The 8,191-nt window shown below is 42.4% G+C and overlaps 1 protein-coding gene across 24 annotated transcripts in view; it reads right to left on the bottom strand.

Annotated features, from left to right (window-relative positions):
- The window catches only part of UNC13B (unc-13 homolog B), a 261,972-nt gene that overhangs the window by 93,100 nt on the left and 160,681 nt on the right, over window positions 1-8,191 (bottom strand). The window lies entirely within an intron of this gene.

Genomic DNA, 8,191 nt, shown 5'->3' with positions numbered 1-8,191 from the left:
GGTTAATCCTCTACCTGCAGCGGTGGCATCTCATATGGGTGCCAGTTCTAGTCCTGGCTGCTCCTCTTCCAATCCAGCTCTCTGCTGTGGCCTGGTAAAGCAGTAGAGGATGGCCCAAGTGTTTGGGCCCCTGCACCCACATGGGATTCCAGGAAGAAGCACCTGGCTCCTGGCTTCGGATCGGCACAGCTCTGGCTGTTGCGGCCACTTGGGGAGTGAAGGAAGACCTTTCTCTGTCTCTGCCTCTCACTGTCTGTAACTCTACCTCTCAAATAAATAAATAAAATCTTTAAACACACACACACACACACACACACACACACACACACACACACACTGGGGCCAGCACCACGACTTAGTGGGTAAAGCCATGCCTATGGTGCTAGCATCCCATATGGACACAAGTTTGAGTCCTGGCTGCTCCACTTCCAGTCAGACTCTCTGTTATGGCCTGGGAAAGCAGTACAAGATGGTCCAAGTGCTTGAGCCCTGCACCCTCTCAGGAGACCCAGAAGAAGCCCCAGGCTCCCTTCGGATTGGCACAGCTCTGGCCGGTATAGCCATCTGGGGAGTGAACCAGTAGACCGAAGACTTCTCTCTCTGCCTCCGTCTCTCTGTAACTCTGCCTTTCAAATAAATAAGTCTTCAACAACAACAAAACACACACTAGGGGGCTGTCACCATGGTGTAGCGAGTTAAGCCTCTGTTTACAGTGCCAGCATCCCACATGGGCATCAGTTTGAGTCCCAGTTGCTCCATTTCTGATCCAGCTCCCTTCTAATGTGCTTGGGAAAGCAGCAGAAGATGGCCCAAGTCCTCGGGCCCCCGTACCCACATGGGAGACCCAGTAAAAGCTTTTGGCTGCTGGATTCAGCCTGGCCCAGTCTGGGGCATTGCAGCCATTTGGGGAGTGAGCCAGCAAATGGGAGACTTCTCTCTCTCTCTCCACCTCTGCCTCTGTCTCCCTCTCTGTAACTCTGCCTTTCAAACAAATAAATAAATCTTAAAAAACAAAACAAACACATACTTGGAAGTTCCCTCAAGGACTCTAAACTTCGTAGCCAAAAAACTGTATAACTTAAGGCCACAGGCTACTTCCATGAATTCAGCATTTACACTAACAGAAAAGTATAAAAATCAATGTCCTTTTTTTTTATTTTCTTATTTTTTATTTTTTTTTATTTTTGGACAGGCAGAGTGGATAGAGAGACAGAGAAAAAGGTCTTCCTTTTCCATTAGTTCACTCCTAATGGCCACCGTGGCCGGCGCGCTGTGACCGGCGCACCACACTGATCCAAAGCCAGGAACCAGGTGCTTCTCCTGGTCTCCCATGCAGGTACAGGGCCCAAAGACGTGGGCCATCCTCCACTGCACTCCTGTGCCACAGCAGAGAGCTGGACTGGAAGAGGAGCAACCGGGACAGAATCCGGCGCCCCAACGGAGACTAGAACCCAGGGTGCTGGAGCTGCAGGAGGAGGATTAGCCAAGTGAGCCGCGGCACCGGCCCAGTGTCCTTTCAAAGGAGCGATCACTGCAAAGTACTAAGTTAAAATATCTATAATAGAGTCTACTTAAAAACCATTTTAGGGGCTGGCAATATGACACAGAGGGTTAAGCCACTTCCAATCCCTGCATCCTATACCAGAGAGTTCCAGTTTGAGTCCTGGCTATTCCACTTCCAATCTATCTTCTTGCTAATGCACCTGGGAAGGCAGAGGAAGACGGCTTGAGTACATGAACCCCTGCTACCTGTTTGGGAGAACTGGATGGAGTTCCTGGATCCTGATTTTGGGGCAGGGCCCAAACCCAGCTGCTATAGCCATTTGGAGAGATGGAATTTCTCTCTTTCTCTCCCTCTCTCGGTTTTTCTATCTTTAGCATTAATATAAATAAACCTTTTTTAAGAAATAATTTTGGGGACCAGTGCTGTGGCACAGTGGGCCATATGGGTGCCGGTTTTAGTCCCAGCTGCTCCTCTTCTGATCTGGCTCTCTGCTATAGCCTGGGAAAGCAGTAGAAGATGGCCCAAGTCCTTGGACCCCTGTACCCGCATGGGAGACCTAGAAGAAGCTTCTGGCTCCTGGCTTCAGATCAGTGCAGCTCCAGCCACTGCAGCCATCTGGGGAGTGAACCACCGGATGGAAGACCTCTCTCTGTGTCTCTACCTCTCTCTGTAACTCTGTCTTTCAAATGAATAAAATAAATCTAAAAGAAAGAATCTTGGATCCTGCCTGCATTGTGGCATAGCAGGCTAAAGCCACCTGAGATGCCCACATCCATATGGGTGCTGGTTCAAGTCCCAGCTACTCCACTTCTGATCTAGCTCCCTGCTAATTCACCTGGGAAGGCAGCAGAAGATGGCCCAAATGCTTGGGCCCCTGCACCCATGTGGAGAGCTGGAGGAAGCTCCTGGTTCTTGACTTACACCTGGCCCAATCTCAGCCATTGGGGCCATTTTGGGAGTGAACAAGCAGATGGAAGATCTCTCTCTCTGTAACTAGTTTATTTGAAAAGTAAACAAGTACATCTTTAACAAAAAAAAAAGCATTCCAATTTTTCTCCTGCTTACAAAGATTACTTACTTTTAAATCTCATTTTACATATTGATACAGTAAAGTTTAATTTACAGAATAATTAAAAATTTGGGAAAAAATTTGCAAGTTAAAACACAGCTCTAATGTTCTTCTGAGTGTTATTTTTACTACAGTAGAATATAAGAAATTGCTAAAATGATTATAAGGTCAATTACAGTGTGTCCAAATGGAGAGCATACAGTGGATGTGCCAGGATTACTGCTTGCCTGCATATCAAATGCTAAGCACACAGGATATGGAGGGCCAAAAGAACTAGGGTGGCTTGTTTGTTTGCTTTTGCTATTATGTTTTTTTCTTAAAGTAGGACAATATAACCAATTAAAACCAAATGCATAAAAAATGCAAGAATTAATTAGTAAACCCACAAGGAGCAGTGACCAACTTCAGTAGGATTCTTTCTAGAATCAGAATATGAAAAATGAGAATTCTATGCAATGGTTGAAAAAGTTGTTTTGCAAGTATTCTCACAGACGATAGTAAACTGGGACAGAATGTTATCTAGCAGGCAGATAGCCTTCTGAGGCTCAGGACAAAATCTCATCAGTGTTTGGTGAGGTGAGCAAAAAATGGTATCATCCTATGGTCTGATGAATTTTAGAAATTAAAAGTATGATCTAAACTGGAATGGTTTGCAAAACCTATCCTCCAACTAATGAAATAATTGATCCAGGCAAGAATTAATAAATACTAAAATCACTGAGTAAAAGGTAACTGAGGCAACAGGATATTGATACAATCTCAAGTTAATCACCCCAGAAGTGATTAATTACCAAACAGGAAAAAAATACCTTTGCATTGCAGAAATATGACATACATGGGATCCCAAATCCCATTAAGCTGGTGCTAAAAATGCCATCTTAAGTGTTAAAGTAACCATATTAAATGTTAAAGTGATCATATAGATAGGATTAAGTGTTAAAGGGATCATATAAAAAAGATGAAATGTCTGGTAATAATAATAGATAGAAGTAAAAAGGAGACAATGTTCCAACATGGGAAGCAGTCCACACAGCTGACTCATAGAATGACAATCACTTTTAATAGCACTCTGACCTCAGAATCAGATGCCTTAAGGCATTTTGGTCTGGCTGAAAAGCCCATGAGAGCATTTCAGGCATGGAAAACTAAGACTGTGGTAAAAAAAAAAAAAATGTCCTACATGAAGGATCTATGTAAGAAAGACCCTAGTAGAAAGAAGTGGCCATCAAAGAAGGATGTATTTTTCTCTGTAGAGAGGAGTGAACTTCCATTTTGTTTATGGCCTGTCTAAATATTGACGGAGATTGTGGATTCAAAAGACTTCCATAGCCTTGTCAGCTCTTGTCAAGAGCCTCGGGTGATCACTGACATAATACATAAGAGTGCTAATTGTTGGGGCTGGCACTGTGGCGCAGTGGGTTAAAGCCCTGGGCTGAAGCGCTAGCATTCCACACGGGTGCTGGTTCTAGTCCCAGCTGCTCCTTTTTTGATCCAGCTTTCTGCTATGGCATGGGAAAAAGTAGAAGATGGCCCAAAATGCTTGGGCCCCTGTACCCGCATGGGAGACCAGGAGGAAACTCCTGGCTCCTGGCTTTGGATTGGTGCAGCTCCAGCTGTTGTGTCCACCTGGGGAGTGAACTAGCAGATGGAAGACCTCTTTCTCTGTCTCTACCTTTCTCTGTAACTCTGTCTTTCAAATAAATAAAAATTTCAAAATAAAATAAATCTTTTTTTAAAAAAAGAGTGCTAATTGTTAAATTAACAAAAGAAGTCACTGTGCACTTATTTACCATGCAGGACTTCTGTCCTCAATGAATTATGACAATTAACTGTAAAACTTGGTTTCAGTTTTTTTTTTTTGCACATGTGTGTGCAAACTGTTGAAATCTTTACTTAGTATAGAGTTAGTCTTCTGCGTATAAAGTTAATAAAAAATGAATCTTAATGGAGAATGAGACTGGGAATGGGAGAGGGAGAAGTTGGTGGGTGACAGGGCAGGTACGGTGGGAAGAATCACTATATTCCTAAAGTTCTACTTATGAGTTTTGAACTCATTAAATAAAAGGTTTCTTTGGGGGGGGGGGGCGGGGAAGAAGTCACAGAAAAAAAATCCTTTCTCAAAAACTAATCAGTGCTTATGTCAAGTTATTTAGCACCTCCAAAACAAACCACCTGGTTATATATGGCAAGAGACAAATCGGCCTGCATCTAGTTTTTATCTTGGATACCACTTTCATCATCACTGACTTAGGTGAAAATTTGTGCTGAAATTCTACAAACATTTTGCTGATTTTTTAAAATATTTTTTATTTTATTTTATTTTTGACAGGCAGAATGGACAGTGAGAGAGAGACAGACAGAGAGAAAGGTCTTCCTTTTCCGTTGGTCCACCCCCTAATGGCCACTGCAGCAGGTGCACCACGCTGATCTGAAGCCAGGAGCCAGGTGCTTCTCCTGGTCTCCCGTGCGAGTGCAGGGTCCAAAGACTTGGGCCATCCTCCACTGCACTCCTGGGCCACAGCAGAGAGCTGGCCTGGAAGAGGAGCAACCGGGATAGAATCCTGCGCCCTGACCGGGACTAGAACCCGGTGTGCTGGCGCTGCAGGCGGAGGATTAGCCAAGTGAGCCGCAGGGCCGGCCTTTTTGCTGATTTTGATACCTGCTTTTAGTTTTGTTTTATGAAAACGATAAATTTCAGATAATAAAATTTCAGCATTGGGAAAAAAAAATTTTGGAGAGTGCTGCTTTGAGAATGATAAATATCCTGTTTGTGTGAAAATGGTCTTTCTTTAAAAATTTTACCATCCATTCATGCCTGTATCCATTATCATATTCATGTTTATATACTATATTTCTTTTTTTTTTTTTTTTTTTTTTGCCAGGCAGAGTTAGACAGTGAGAGAGAGACACAGAGAGAGTTATAGACAGAGAGAGAGAGAGAGAGAGAGAGAGAGAAAGGTCTTCCTTCTGTTGGTTCACCCCCCAAATAGCCACTACAGCCAGCGTGCTGTGCCGATCACGAAGCCAGGAGCCTTATTTCTATTGCAATTTTTCCTGAAGACTGTGGATACTGGCATTCTGTAGTTAAAAAACATTCTCACCTCAAAGTGTAACGTTGTTCTAAATTTACTTTTAGTCCATACCATTGAATTTTTTTCTCTATCACTTGGATTTTTTTAATTTCAGTGTTAAAATTTATTACAACAAAAATCTTGTCAAATGTCAAAACAAATCTCTAAAAAAAGAAATATGGCATATACCAGATTTCTTGAATTAAACATTACCAATAAGACAAAGTATATGCTTTTGGAGGGAATGCACTGAGAAAGAATATACTGTGAAGGAAATATCTATGTAGTGTTTTTACCAAAAATGTTTAACTTGATTCTAAACATGAAGAAACAATCACAAAAACAAATAAATGAGAACATTCTCAATATAACTGGCCCAGGCTCTTCCAAAAATGTGTCTTGGGACTAGAATTATAGTGTTAGCCAATAAAGTCACCATCCTATTTGGGTGCTGGTTCATGCCCATGCTGATCCACTTCAGATCCAGTTCCCCTCAACATCCTGAGGAAAGCCACAGAAGATGGCCCAAGTATTTGGGCCACTGCCACCCACATGGGAGACCAGATGAAATTCTTGGCTTTGGCCTGGCCTAGCACTGGCCATTGCAGCCATCTGGGAGTGAACCAGAGAATGGAAGATCTCTCTCTCTCTCTCTCTCTCAAACTCAGACTTTCAACATAAAAGAAATACATCTTTTTTAAAAAAAGAGAGTGACTTCTGGGGCCGGCCCTGTCACACAGTAGGTTAATCCTCTGCCTGGGGCACCGGCATCCCATATGGGCACTGGTTGTAGTCCTGGCTGCCCCTCTTCTATTTTATTTTTTATTTTTATTTTTTTGACAGGCAGAGTGGACAGTGAGAGAGAGACAGACAGAGAGAAAGGTCCTCCTTTGCCATTGGTTCACCCTCCAATGGCTGCTGCGGCCGGCGCACTGCGACCAGCGCACCGCACTGATCCGAAGGCAGGAGCCAGGTGCTTATCCTGGTCTCCCATGGGGTGCAGGGCCCAAGGACTGGGCCATCCTCCACCGCACTCCTGGACCACAGCAGAGAGCTGGCCTGGAAGAGGGGCAACTGGGACAGAATCTGGTACCCCGACCAGGACTAGAACCCAGTGTGCCGGTGCCACAAGGTGGAGGATTAGCCTATTGAGCCGTGGCGCCGGCCTGCCCCTCTTCTAATCCAGCTCTCTGCTATGGCCTGGGAAAGCAGTAGAAGATGGCCCAAGTGCTTGGGCCCCTGCACCCGCATAGGAGACTGGGAAGAAGCACCTGGCTCCTGGCTTTGGATTGGCACATCTCAGGCCGTTGTGGCCATCTGGGGAGTGAACCAACAAAAGGAAGATCTTTCTCTGTCTCTGCCTCTCACTGTCTGTAACTCTACCTCTCAAATAAATAAAATCTTAAAAAAAAAATAAAGAGAGAGAGATAGAGAGAGAGAGAGGCTTTAAAAAAAAATGTCTCTTAAAAGACCAGAAAAAAGTCAGGGAATTTTGATAAATTAAAGGGGACTAAAGAAATAAGAGAGTCAAATGCCATGACTCGATTGGATCCAAATCAAAAATGAAAAAAAAATTTACAGAACGTTGTTGGGACAATTGGACAAATTTAAATATGGTCTGTATATTAGATCATATCATTGTATCATTAAATTTCTTGAGTGTGATCATTGTATTGAGGTCACATAACAGAAAAGCCTTTTTTTTTTTTTTTTTGAGAATTTATGTGCTGAATATGATGGCTAAAACTTACTTTTAAGTAGTTCCTCCCCCAAAAATGTGTATGTGAATAAATATTAGGGAAAATGAAGTAAAATAAATGTGGCAAAATGTTACAACTGGTAACACGAATGAGTGTTCACTATCTTATTTCTGCAACTTTTAAGTTTGAAATTTTTTTGAAAAGTATTGAAGGATGAAGGAAGCACATATTTTACATATTTGCTTTTATATTCATAAATACATGACAGCCATCTACAGAGGGATATATAAGAAATAAACAGTGGAAAGAAAACTAAGAGACAGGAGTGGGTGGGGCAAGACAATAGGTGTGGGTGGGAAATCTTTTCCTATATATAGTACTGTACATTAACCTTGTTTTAATCATATAAATGTATAAATGTTTTACATATTTAAGAAATTAATAAAATTAAATTAAAACAAATTTCCAGCAAAAGTACTAAATTTGCTATAGTAAGATCATAGTGATTTTCAAGTTCTTAGGGAAATATTTAGGTAAAAAAGGTTATCCAAGTATTTCACATCTGTATTTTCTTTTTTTTAAAACCTTGGGGAAGGGTGTATCAAAGTTACTGAGCCAAGCCAGAGAGCCAGGAAGGCTTTTTTTCAGCTATCCACCCCAGGTGGGCATGACTCCACCAATTCAGAATCACTGATTTAAAGAGTAGTATTCCTGATAGAAATGTATAAATATGGACGTATGGAAGAAAAAAAACAGGCTGAGAATCAGTGTAAAACAACAATAGCTTGGCCTATCAGACGGCTACACCTCTACTACCACCTCTAGTTAAGCCACCCAAATCCTTCTT

The sequence above is a fragment of the Oryctolagus cuniculus genome, chromosome 1, assembly GCF_964237555.1.
Source record: "Oryctolagus cuniculus chromosome 1, mOryCun1.1, whole genome shotgun sequence".
In the NCBI taxonomy this organism is placed as follows: Eukaryota; Metazoa; Chordata; class Mammalia; order Lagomorpha; family Leporidae; genus Oryctolagus; species Oryctolagus cuniculus.
This window is presented reverse-complemented; position numbering and strand designations above follow the sequence as displayed.